General features: G+C 36.8%; 1 protein-coding gene across 6 annotated transcripts in view; it reads right to left on the bottom strand.

Annotated features, from left to right (window-relative positions):
* The window catches only part of LOC135161407 (rho GTPase-activating protein 23), a 121,039-nt gene extending 108,851 nt beyond the window's left edge, over positions 1 to 12,188 (bottom strand). For 4 of the 6 annotated variants that reach the window (XM_064118942.1, XM_064118945.1, XM_064118947.1 and 1 more), the window contains exon 1: positions 11,803 to 12,185. The gene's annotated coding sequence lies outside the window, so the exon portion shown is untranslated. Of the gene's footprint in view, positions 1 to 11,802 lie in introns of all 6 variants that reach the window. The other 2 variants (XM_064118948.1, XM_064118943.1) reach the window with 2 other exon arrangements.
* Positions 12,189 to 12,442: the final 254 nt, after the last annotated feature.

Below are 12,442 nucleotides of genomic sequence, written 5' to 3'. Positions count from 1 at the left end.
ATGAAAAATTAGTTAAATTTCAGGAAAATTCAAGAGAAATTTATTTTTTATTTTTTCAGATCATAATTGTGGGATATTCCGGGGAGAAACAAATGGATTATAAAAATTAGTGATGTATTTGAGGGATGAAAAATAATGCTAATGAAGAATTTCGAGATTTTAGAGAAAATTATTATTCTAAAATGATTAGTGAATTTTCGGGTGAATTATGGCACAAAAATATGTCAAAAATTCATGTGAATTGATCGTTCCATCCGAAAATCAACAAAACTGATAAATTCTCATGTTTCTAACGCTCCAAATTTTTGAAATTTCTCATTCACAAAATTCCCCGATAAATTACAAAGGGAATATTCCGTTAAAAGAATGTTTCGCGTTTTAAAAAAAATCATTCTTGCTCACAAGGTACATTTATTCGAATTCTCACTGCCGATAAATAAAAGGAAATTTATGTTTGGTAGCGAGTCATGGATTTTTATTGTTTCTTTTTTTTTTTTTTCAAATGAAATATAACGCGACTCCTGAAGCGTGTCCGAGGGTTTCCCAACACCATGTACAGTAGATAGACACGCAATAAAAGGATACACGACCTCGTGGCACTCTGTCGAGATAAGGGAACGTCCTTCCACCGGTTCGCCGGTAGAATTTTAAAATATAGTGGCGTCAGTGGTGCGGGATGAAAGTGTTAAAGAAACTAAAACCCACGTGAATTTATTATTTTTTTCATCGCCGAAGGATGAACGATCTTCATATTTTTTTTATTCCTCTTGTTTAGTGGGAAAATTTTACGACAGCGTGTGAGTGTTTGTTGTTATGCTCCGGTGGCATCATAAAACCTCTAACTGAGTCGATTGATTTCATTTCTGACCTTGTTTTCAATGCCTGAGAGTGGGACAAATCGGTTAAATCCGATCTCCGCCTAGAGCCGATCTACTCGACTGTGGAAGTTTATCGATCTAACGAGAGACAAAAATGATGATTTTTTTTTTATCCCTCTTTTTAGTTTTGTTTATCCTCGGGCTAAAATCACTCGTCGTTACGCGCTTTATGGGTTTTCTGGGTCAATTAACTGAGTGGAGGCAACAGAGAGGTTCAGTGAATACAAAAATAAATGTCATTAGAGAGTGTTTTTACGAATAAATTGAAGACAGAATTATTTTTCAAGGGGACAATACTGCGCGAGGTGACGGATTAAATAACATTCAATTTTACGGAACTGTTACGGAATTTTTTCAGGAGCGTTTCGTAATTTTTATCTAAATTTTCAGGTTTATAGTTGGAAAATAAACTTAAGTTTGGTCATTTTTACCGAATATTTTGCTCGATGTGGAGGTCAAGATTTATATTTAATTCGTATCGGGGATTTTTTTCCTTAAATAAATTATTTTCAATTTAGTTTTACAAATTTCGGACAAACGGTCTGACCAACAATTCTCGATGAACCTTTTGAATTGCCCGACAATTCCCCAACAATTAATTATCATTGACAACTCCTTGAAGTATTTTGGAGAAATATAATTCGGGACATTGAGGTACATTATAAATGAACCTAATAATTGTATGAGCTGAATGTTACATTAACGTCTGAGTATGAATCAGTCTTCACGGAGAAAAAAAATCCTTAAAAAATTACGTGCCTGTTCCGTAATCTGCCAGTGAAAAAAGTATTCAGTCAAAATTACGAAACAGCAACGTATTCTTTAACTGAATATTCCATACTTTTTCTGGAACGTTTTGGACTTTTGCCCGAAAGTTCATTGAAAAAGTGCGTAACTGTTCCGTAATTTTTACCGAATATGGTTTTGACTGGCAGATTACGGAACAGACACGTCATTTTTTAAGAATTTTTCTTTCCGTGTTGAATTCGATAATGAAAGGCAGCTTCATTCTGTCCTGCTCCTGGAGGGCCTGGAGCAACTGCGGTTCACGTTGGGTCAATACAGGATCCAACGATGGAATCAACATTGCTTCCACCCAGGCTCGATCACACCCTAAAAATCCCCAATTCTTCCCCAAAAATCAACCAAAATCAACACTCCCCCGCAACCCTCAATGAAAATAATCTACATCTTGTCACCCCCCTCCGCAAAATTACCCATTTCCCATCAACATCATCATCATCATCATCACACCACTAATTATCATAATAAATAACACACCGAAAGAATTTCAAACCCCCGTTGTCCCGTCTACTTCCGTAATCCCCAATAAACCGTAGAAAACACCTCAACCAACATTTTTACATTCCCATTAATTTTATCTTCTCCCCCCCTCCCCCTAAATTTACGTATTTCCACCGTCAACGAAGACCCTCCAGGCTGACCACAAAACGTGCTCGTAAAACCAACACGTACCACCCACCCCCTCACGTCTTCCTCCCCGTAATAAAAAAAAAAATGGAATAAAAAAAAATTGAAATTCCAGGCGCGGACAAATTACGCGTCTATTAACGCCCAGTTGCATGCAAACCCATGTATATTCTCCGTGAATATACAGAAGTAGTCAGAATAACGATCGAATGCGTTGACCGACTCGTAGATAAATCTTTCTGCGCGCGTACATTCATCTCTTTCTGTCTCTCTCACTCCCATATTTCCGTTCGTTGAACCAGAGATCCTCTCCACCGTGACGATGCACCTGTCCACCAGTCCTGGAATTTTCTAGGATTTTCAGCTTCTATATTCACTCTTGATACATAATTTTTGCATATTTCAGGAGATTTGGATTTTTTTTTCAATTCTTCTTCCTCAATTCTAAAAAACTCTTCTCTAACTCTAAAACTCGAAAATTCTAAAAGAACGACCTGAATCAATTTTCAATTGATTGAATCAATTAAAAATTGAAACCTGAATCAATTTTCAATTGATTGAATCAATCAAAAGTTGATTCAGGTCGTTTTTTTTTAAATCATACGCGAAAAGAAATTTTGGATAAAAATTAGACCTAGAGAGTGCGAAACGTGGGAGGAAATGACAATCAACGATTTTTTAGGTCAAGTTTTGTCGGAAAAATTAGACTTGAGAGGCTAATTTTTGTGACACATTAACCTTCAACCCTCGTTTCGCCCCCTGGAGTTCAAATTTTTATCTAAAATTTCTTTCCGTGCGATTTTTGGTCTGCTGGGGATTTTCAAAAATCGTTCGAATCAGCGAAAAATCTCCGGAAGATCTCAGTGATGATAAGACACATCTTTGGAATATCTTCGGTAGAGGATTTTTAGTTTAAAAAACGTCAACGACGACATGTCTTAGTCAACCATTTTTTTTAATTGAGAAAGTCAGTTAGTTAATCGACTACTCCCATAAAAAATAATCCGTAAAGATTCAATTTTTGATATCAAGTACTTTCAGAAACTACAGAATTCAAAATTTATTCAGATCAATTTGTGACTCTTTTGTCTTCTCATTTCGATGACATTCGATCTATCGATTTTTAAGGGGTTTTCAAGCTCTTCAAAGTGACCCTCTCGATCCTTCTGACCATTTTTCTTTACCCTCGTGACCCTCCAGCCCCACGAAATATTTTATCTGCTAGAGGTTTTCAAAAATCGTCCGGAGAATCAGCGAAAGATCTTCGGAAGATCTCACTGATGATAAGAAATATCTTTGGAAGATCTTCGGGAATGAATTTATAGTTTTAAAAAAGTGATAGGTAAATCATTTTTTATTTGGAAATATTTTTTCAAGTAAAATTTAGAATAAATGAGAAACAAGAACTTTATCTTCCACATATCTTCCGATCATCTTTTAATGATTTTTCTTTTCGATGATATTTCGTTGTAGCAATTAATCATTCCATTGACACCATTCAACAAGACCAAGTGATTGAATCAAAAAATAATCATTAATTTCTCCTAAATTTTCCCCTCAGTGTAAATAATTATTCTAAACCCCTAACAAATGTTACTCATCGATACAGTAATTTTCCAGAAGTCATCAACACAATTACCAAACATTTACGGAATTTTCGGTTAATTTTTCTCCCCCATTGGAGTTGAAATATCATGTACTTTTTGAAAAAAAAATCCAATCCTTCCAAGCGCAGAATCCAAAACATATTTTATCACGTACTATCGGAATTTATGAAATATATAAATAAATATGTTGATGCAGCGACTGTCAGCAGATTGAGATCTCAGTACGTTGGCCGACGGACCGGAGGGGGATTGCGTTACATTAATTTAATATCACGTCGGAGAATTGCGTGTGCATTCAGCCATTAAAAAAAAATCACCGAGTGTATGGTGAAGTTGAATTACATTAAAATATTGGTAGGAAATGGCAATGGGAAATGCGTGCATCTTCCCTCACATGTATATCAGATTTTTATTTTTATCATCTCCGGGTGGATATTATTATCATCACGAATATTATGGCATGAAATAAATTCAAATTGCTCGGATAATTATTCGGTTAATCAGAAACGATTACATCCGGAGGGCGGGCGGGGGTGAAGGCGGGAAATTTCCTTTCGAGTCTTACATTCACCGAAAAAATTCCCACGCTGATAATTATTGCGAGAAAAAATTTTTATTAATTAAAAAATCATAACTATTTTTTTTTCAAATTATTCCACGATTTCGGGGAAAAATTTATCGTCGAACGGTTGATTTGCTTTTAACGACCATAACAAGTCCAGGGCCGGCGCTTGGAACCGCAGCCCTCGACGCGTCGGTAACTTACCCAGAAAAAAAAAAATGAAGACTAAAATTTTCCGGTAAAAAATTCCCAAAATCAATGTGTCTCGCGTAATCGGTAAAAAGTAAATGGTCGGTTCAAATCGACTTTTGCAATGTGATAAATCCTTTGGACTCTCGAGTGAAAAGAACCGAGAGAACTGCCTCAGCCTCAAGAGTTCGGCTCTGGTTAAAAGGCACGATTCGTGCTGAGACCCGGTCGAGAGGGCTTGTTTTTTTTATTCCTCCACTTTTATCCCATCCTTCGTTTCATTTTTTCCCCCTTTATTTTCAACTGCGAATAACAGTATATCTGAAACTCCTCCTGGGAGCCACGCAAAGTCTCATAATGCGAATAAAAAAGCGAGAAAAAAATTTTATGCGCAAAAAAAAAAGTTGGAGTGAGAGAAAGAGATTGAAAAATCCCAAACCACTCTTGTGGCTCTCGTTGAATTTGATACAGCGGTACGATAGCCACATTTTCGTTTCGTTTACGGTGGGATATTGTGTATCCCTTCGGAGGACCACGAGGCCAACCGGCCCATCGGCAACTGCATTGCGTAATTTTAATATTATGAGATCACTCGTTATTCGATACTAGTGTGCGTTGTTTGCGTCATCGGTCACTCCGCTTGCCCAAAATTTTATGAAAATTCTTTTGCGTCTTTTCCCCGGGGCATTTTTTTGGATAAATTAGCAGTGCGACCTCGAGCTCTCTGTTGGAACTTGGAAAAAAATGCCGCACTAAAATAGAAAAAAAATTTAAGAATCGAACGATCAAATAAAGAAAATATTTACTGGATTTTTCATGACGGAAAATTATTATTTTCATCATCGGTTACTGCGATTGTCCATCATTTTTAGAAAATCTATTTGCGACTTTGTCGAGACATTTGTTGGATAAATTAACAATGCGACTTGAGTTCTCTGTTGGAACTTGGAAAAAAATCCCTGCAATAAAATAATAAAAAACGAGCAATAAAATAAAGACAATATTTGCTGGATTTTTCAATGTGGGAAATTATTATTTCCTGGGATTTTCCGCTGTTTATCTAGCTGAGACGGAAGTTATCAAGCGGATTCATCATCAGGCACACGATTTTCTGAATAAAAAAATGTAATTTGTAAAGATGAGGAAAAATTAACGTGAATATATCCGGGAGAAATTTTTATATGAGAATATTTACAAAATGCTCAGTCTGAATTAGTTTTTTTCAGTCAGAGAATGATTATTAATTTTTTACGTTCACTTGCGGTCAATTATTTCTACTCATTATTCCAAATTATCCTCGGGTCGTCGAACCAAAGTGGAAGTAGTTTTCGAAGTGTTGGCAAAATAATCTGTCGGATATTTTTTTTCCTGATGGAGAAACCGATTTTGCTCTCGCTTGCATGCGGTGAATTATTCCTTGGCACTATCTCAAATAAACATACATGTTTCATCCTCAAATTAAATATTTGAATCCCTAAAACGCGTCACCAGTTATGGGATCGAAGCAAATAAAATATTTCAGAATAAATTTTCAAGATCCTTTTGAACGATAACAAATTCAGATAATTTTTGAAGGGATTTTTGCCATTAGCTTTGTAGCTCTGGGAATATTTATGAAATAGTCCACATGAAAATGTCTTTATAAACAACTTTATCAGCTCCGGCATAATCTCTTCCACTTTTTTCCCAACACGTGACGTGAAAAATATTTGCAGAAGATTTTTTTTTCGTCAGGAAGTCGCCGATTTTAGTCTCGTTTGCATGCAGTGAATTATACCTAGACATTATCTTGAATTATCTTTGGTTCATCGAACAGAACCAGAAGTACAACTGATTTGCCCTCAAACTGACTATTTTTAGAACGAAAACTCCGAATTATTTATGAAACACAAAAGAAAAGTATTTTCCAATAAATTTTAACATTTTCTTAATCACCTTAAAATTGGGGCGAGACCTTCGCTTAATCACTACGACCAATGTTATTGAAAATGAGCTTAATTAAACAATCAATTTCGTAGATATTCAATTTTTATTGTAAAATGATTAATAATCATTTATTACGTGATACATCTCAGAAATGACCGAATTATTTATTTAATTTAAATTTCATTTAAATTAAATTTAATTATTGACTGAATTATTAATTTCATTTCATTTCCATTTAAATAGAAATAAACAAATAAAGATTGTTCAATCAAATACTAAGATATCTTGTTTTGTAATTCCCCTATTGACATCTATACCTATTCTTACTAGACATAAATTAACAGAAAAAAACGTTGTAAAAATCATTCAGAAGCTCGCCATCAATTTATTGATACCTAATAAAATACACCTATACAATAACTCCTCTACACTCGCACAACAGCTGTCGCCTCCTCGTTTTAAATAAATTCTTCAGATCTCCCGTCTCACGAATCTTTATTTAATTGAATAAAAAAAATCAAAAACTCCATGATCAAGAACAATGTCGAAGAACAATGATCCATGTAACGTAACGGTAATGCGATAGATCCTCATTTTTTAAACGTCATCATTCCTGTCTGGTGAAAGTAATAATCCGATCGACTGTGACTAGCTCTCCTTTTTCCCTCAAAATACCACCTCATCTTTTTGTTTCAACAAAAGAAAACGTATCCCTCACACACACCTCGAAAGATTTTATGCCTAGACCCCCCTTTCCCTCTTCCCCCCTCCGTCGAATGAACCGATGCGATCATTTGCGAGAAGAAAGATCTAGTCCATGAAAGAGAAAGAATAGAGCGAGACAATTCCAACTAAAGGAAAAATAAAAAAAAATAAAAGAAACTGTTGAAAAAAAAAATAATGTGCGTTATCTTATCTCGAAGGCGTGTAGAAACGATCGAGTCTCCACTCGGTGCAATGTTGCCCCGATAGTCGATACCCGCAATCGTTTTAAAAGACGAGTTGAACGTCGATTGGTTTAAAAAAAAATCAAAGCCAGTTTTCCATTCATTGTGATACGGTAATGCTTCCGTATTGAGAGAAATGCATTGGGTAAAAGTGAAGTAATTTGATCTTTGACACTTTAAGGTAAAAAAATGTTTTCTCAGTGTTGAGATGTTGCGTGAGATTTTTCAATTAAATAAAAATGATTGGATGGATTGTTTTTAATCATAAAACAGCATTAGAAATGAGAGAGCTAGAAACACGAACGTCCCGACAGTGATGTCACGGCTCATTAATTTTTAATTATTTAGGGAAGTGAAAAAGTGTTGTGAATGGAAATAAGATGTCGCGTTGGAAATTTTATGTATCAAAATAATCAAGAATTAATTTCTAATTAACTGTGAGTCATGCGAGAGAAGAATTAGTCGAATGTTGCGCTGGAAAAATTATTGCTTGAAAATTCTCGTGCAATTCTTGAGAATTTTCAGTTCATTGAAGGTTCAACGGAAATTTTGAAATATTTCATGATGAAAAAATCAAAATTTTAAGGAAAAATCAGTAGAATTAAAAGCGAGTCATCAGGCCATTTCTTACCTAGGAAATTGTTGGGACGAATGTCCGACAATTTCAAATTGAAATTCCCCCCAATCCTCAATTAAAATACTCACGTAATGCTTTGCATCACTGAATGATAAGTTTAGTGCATAATATATATTGATAATTTCGTGTACAAACAAATAATTGTAATTCTATGTAACGAGATATGTACTAAAAGGGGTAGAGGGAAGGGAAACGTAATTTAAAAACCCGAGAGGGTATACATATGGACAATAAAATAAAACTATATGTATAACTTTGAAAATACATATAATATATATAATACACGATCCGTACAATGTTTTATATATATTCTATTTATTCTATATATATTATCCACTGAACTTATCATGCACTAAAGTATATTCTTGCAAAATGTACTCTTCGTAATTATGCGATTTCTTTTCACAATTAAAGTTTTATAATAATAAATTTCACTGAACGAAAAATTTCCAAATTTTTAATTTAAAAACAATCCCACGCTGTTTTTTCCCTCACCACAGGCCATAAAACATGCCACTATCCCTATTCAAATGAAACTTCACTCTCCTAAAAATTCAAGGCCCCAAAATTTCACTTTTTCCCACCAGCGAGTCCCATTTATCCGAAAAAAAAAAGAAAAAAAAAATCAATGAGGAAAAAAATCGATTGTCAAGGTCGTCCATTTTTAGTTTTACACGTCTTCCTAGTAAACCCTGTGCTGGTATCCACAGACACTCACGCCATTCGAGTCTTCAAGTATCCCAAGCCCCCCCCCCCGCCCCCCTGAAGAGAGGCAATGAGTAAATACCTGTAATACATTCCACTCGGCTGCAGAACCTCAAGAGGCTCCAACCAGTCACATATTTATTTATTTATTTTTCCTATCTTTAACAATTTTTTTTTCCCTCGCTCTTTGTATCTCGTAACGGATAGAGACACATGGGTACCAGGTCGACACTGCAATGCAGTCTACAACAGCTCCGAGTAATCACAGACTAGAAACCTCCACATGTGCCTGTACAAACTGTACCTGAAGACTCAATACCGAGTGTATTAATGTCAACATCGGGACGTGATAATGGAAGACAAACACCGACGATTACGATTTATCGGCTGTGAAAATATTATCTTTTTTTCATTATTTTGTGTTGTCGAAGTCGTCTTTGGAGAATAAAATACGAGACAATTATGTGTGAACAGAACAAGGACGAGGAATTTGCCTCGTCATAGTCGAGTGCATCTAACAGCTATTTTTAAATAGCTTCATTGTCAATGGGAAAAATAAAAATGTTGACTGTCAACTGGTCAACGCTGATGGATTATTCTAGTTTTATTTTTCAGACTTCAAATTCATGGAATATTCATCATAAATTCTTGCTCAGTTTCCCGATCTCAATGAACTAATTTTTATTCCCTCAATTACTTTACCAATTAATCAGTCATTTTCTGATAACGTTGTCAATGTCATTGCCCCTCCACTACAAATAAACGTGAAATGTCAATAAAAGTATTCAATCATTTCCCAGCCACTGAAATTATTCTTTAAAAAATCATCATAAATTCGTGTATACCTGCACCCCCCTCAACGTCGTTATGGTTTTCCCCCGGAATAACAAAAGTCCCCCTTAACCCCAAAAAATCCCCCCCAAAATTTTCACCCATCCACTAACGATCGCCCAGTGAACGTTAGTACCGGCGCCTCGTGACTCCCCAACGACCATCCTAACATCATTATTGCGGTCGACATGCACGGTTTGTTTTGTACCTATATTATGCCCACTCTTCCCACCAGGAGATCATCTCAACTCGTCCTTGGTAGTAAAATAATTCTCATGAACCCTTCCAATAAACTCCACGAAGTTCTCCCACCCTTCAATTTACCTTTTTATATACTGAGAATACTTGGTACGGATGTAAAAAAATTATTATTATATCCCTGACTGTTTTCAGTCCCCTCTGACAGTACGATTTATCCATACCAAACTAAATTCCTTAACTATTAGCGAATAGTAAAGTTGAATATGAACAAATGAATCTAATAGCTCAGTAGCGAAGAGGTAAAATGAGATGTCATTTTCGACTAATCACACGTTTTTGATGAATATCTCGGATTCTAGGGGAGATAGGAAAATTTTTACTGTTACCTTTTTTGTTGAGCGAATTGAGGAGTACAATAAATGTTATCATAAAAAAATCGCTATCTGTCGTAGATTCGGAGATATTGCTCAAAAAGTCGAGTCAGAGATAAGTCAACTTATCTTGTTACTGAGTTAACGAATGGCGAATGTCATGTCAAACAAAGTTGACAGAACGATTAATTCATTCCAAACAAAGTTCGTTAACTATTAACGAGTGGTAGAGTTGAAGATGAACAACTGAACATTCGTTAATAGTTAACGAATCGCTCCTTTGTATGTTGAATCTCCAGTCAAAGAAAGTTCTCAGAACGATTTATTTATTCCAAAAGGAATTCGTTAACTATTAACGAATAAACATTCGATGGAACTAAATCCGCCCTCACCTACAACAAAAATCCTTTCATTTGCACTAAGTAATCCGTTCTATCGGGGTATTCTATAGTTTTTCCTGGAAGACATCATCAGGATAAGAAGAATAATTTATGTCGATGGAAAGAGTGATGAATGAACAGGGGCCTGTTGTCGAATAGGCCCAGAACGCAAAAAATTTGATTGCCATGAGTGAGTTCATCTGGAGACGTCATAAGACAAAAATACACCTTCCGAATGCGTTTCAATAAAAATTAAAGGCTAATCTCAATTAGTTTTTACACCATTCAACAACTCCTGTCCATAATCCAACATTATCCACTGCAAATAAAATTACTGCTCTTCGAAACGTGCAAAATAACAAGTTTGGGTACGTTATCGAGTTTTCAGAGAATCGAATAAAAAAGACAAGATGGATTGGAGTTGTACTCAAGGCCGTGTGGGGTGCCTCGAGAAAAGGCTACAGGTAAAAGACTGCAGTATACAGTTTATACTCAGGGGGGACTGGATACAAAACCTCCACCAGCCCCCCTCGCCCCCTCCTAACCTGGAGGGGAGACAGAGAGGAAGATCGCACTCCTTATGGACATTCGGATCGACTCACCGAGTGGTTTTTTTTTTTAATAAAAAAAGGGTCCCGTCGGTTCGTGCTCTTTAAAAGGGGTTCGAGAAGGCTTGATCCCCCCCTCGAGTGTCTTCACCGGACGATTCAGTTCCCCGGACGACGAAGAGAGATGCGACGCTCAGGAGACGAGGGAGAATGAGAGAGAACCTGGGGAGAAGTGCACAGCTAAATGTATGAGAATCCCGGCTGACGAGAAACGAGGAGAAAAAATGCCGAAGAAGGGAATTTTTTGGGGGTTAGGAAACCCCATTGGAAAAAGAAAATTTCATTTGCCAAATTTATTTATTTGCCACTGGTAAATCTACGCAAATCCTTTCAGGATATCCCAATGCCGAGAAAATTGTCCTGCTGTTGGTAAATATTTTTTGGATGAGAAATTTTTTTTCTCAGAAACGGAAAAGTCGGAATTTGGGGGACTTCCGCGGTGGGGGAAGAAAACAGTTGAGAGTGAGATTCTATTTTTTCCGGAGAGTCTTTCCGTTTTTTTTTTTCATTTGTTTGGAGTTGTACTCACCAAGAAATTTTATGAGGGGTTTCTCGTTCCTTGTCGCCAGCACGACGATTCCCTCATCGACTTCCTGGGGCACTAATTGAAATCACGATAGTCGTTTTGCACTCCCGGACACCGGGACGAGGAACACGACAACTGTGGCACACGGGCGTCGCGTCTGTACGCATAATTGAAAGAATTTATAACTGTTTTAACATTTCGGGAGTAAACAATGGTGGTTGTTCGATTGGTTTTGGGGGATTTTGATGCACTTGGAGGTCAACTTTGTCGATTACGTACACTGGCGGGGATGAGGGAAAAACAATGTTTGGATGGAGGATAATGGGGGATACACTGTCGATGTACGTCCGCACGCTAGCGTATATTAATCGTCACTACGGTTGCTCGAATGCGGTGAATACACACATGGATTAAGGCAGATGTGATGGTGTGATGGAGTGCGAGGTCGCCTGGCGGGAGAGAAGGCGTCCACTGCGACATCTGGGGGGGAACGGTTAGGAGCCACTTGGTGCTGGGGGATAGTATTGGTAGACTGCAGCGGACATCTTGGGGCGCTTGGGGGTGGGTCGGTAATGTAGGAGATGGAGGATTCTTTAAGGTAGATCTAGTCGCCTGGCAAAGTCTAGATCAGGGAGCAATAGAC

Source organism: Diachasmimorpha longicaudata, chromosome 4, assembly GCF_034640455.1.
Source record: "Diachasmimorpha longicaudata isolate KC_UGA_2023 chromosome 4, iyDiaLong2, whole genome shotgun sequence".
Classification (NCBI taxonomy): Eukaryota; Metazoa; Arthropoda; class Insecta; order Hymenoptera; family Braconidae; genus Diachasmimorpha; species Diachasmimorpha longicaudata.
Note: the sequence above shows the minus strand (reverse complement) of the source record. Positions and strands in the feature narration are given on the sequence as shown.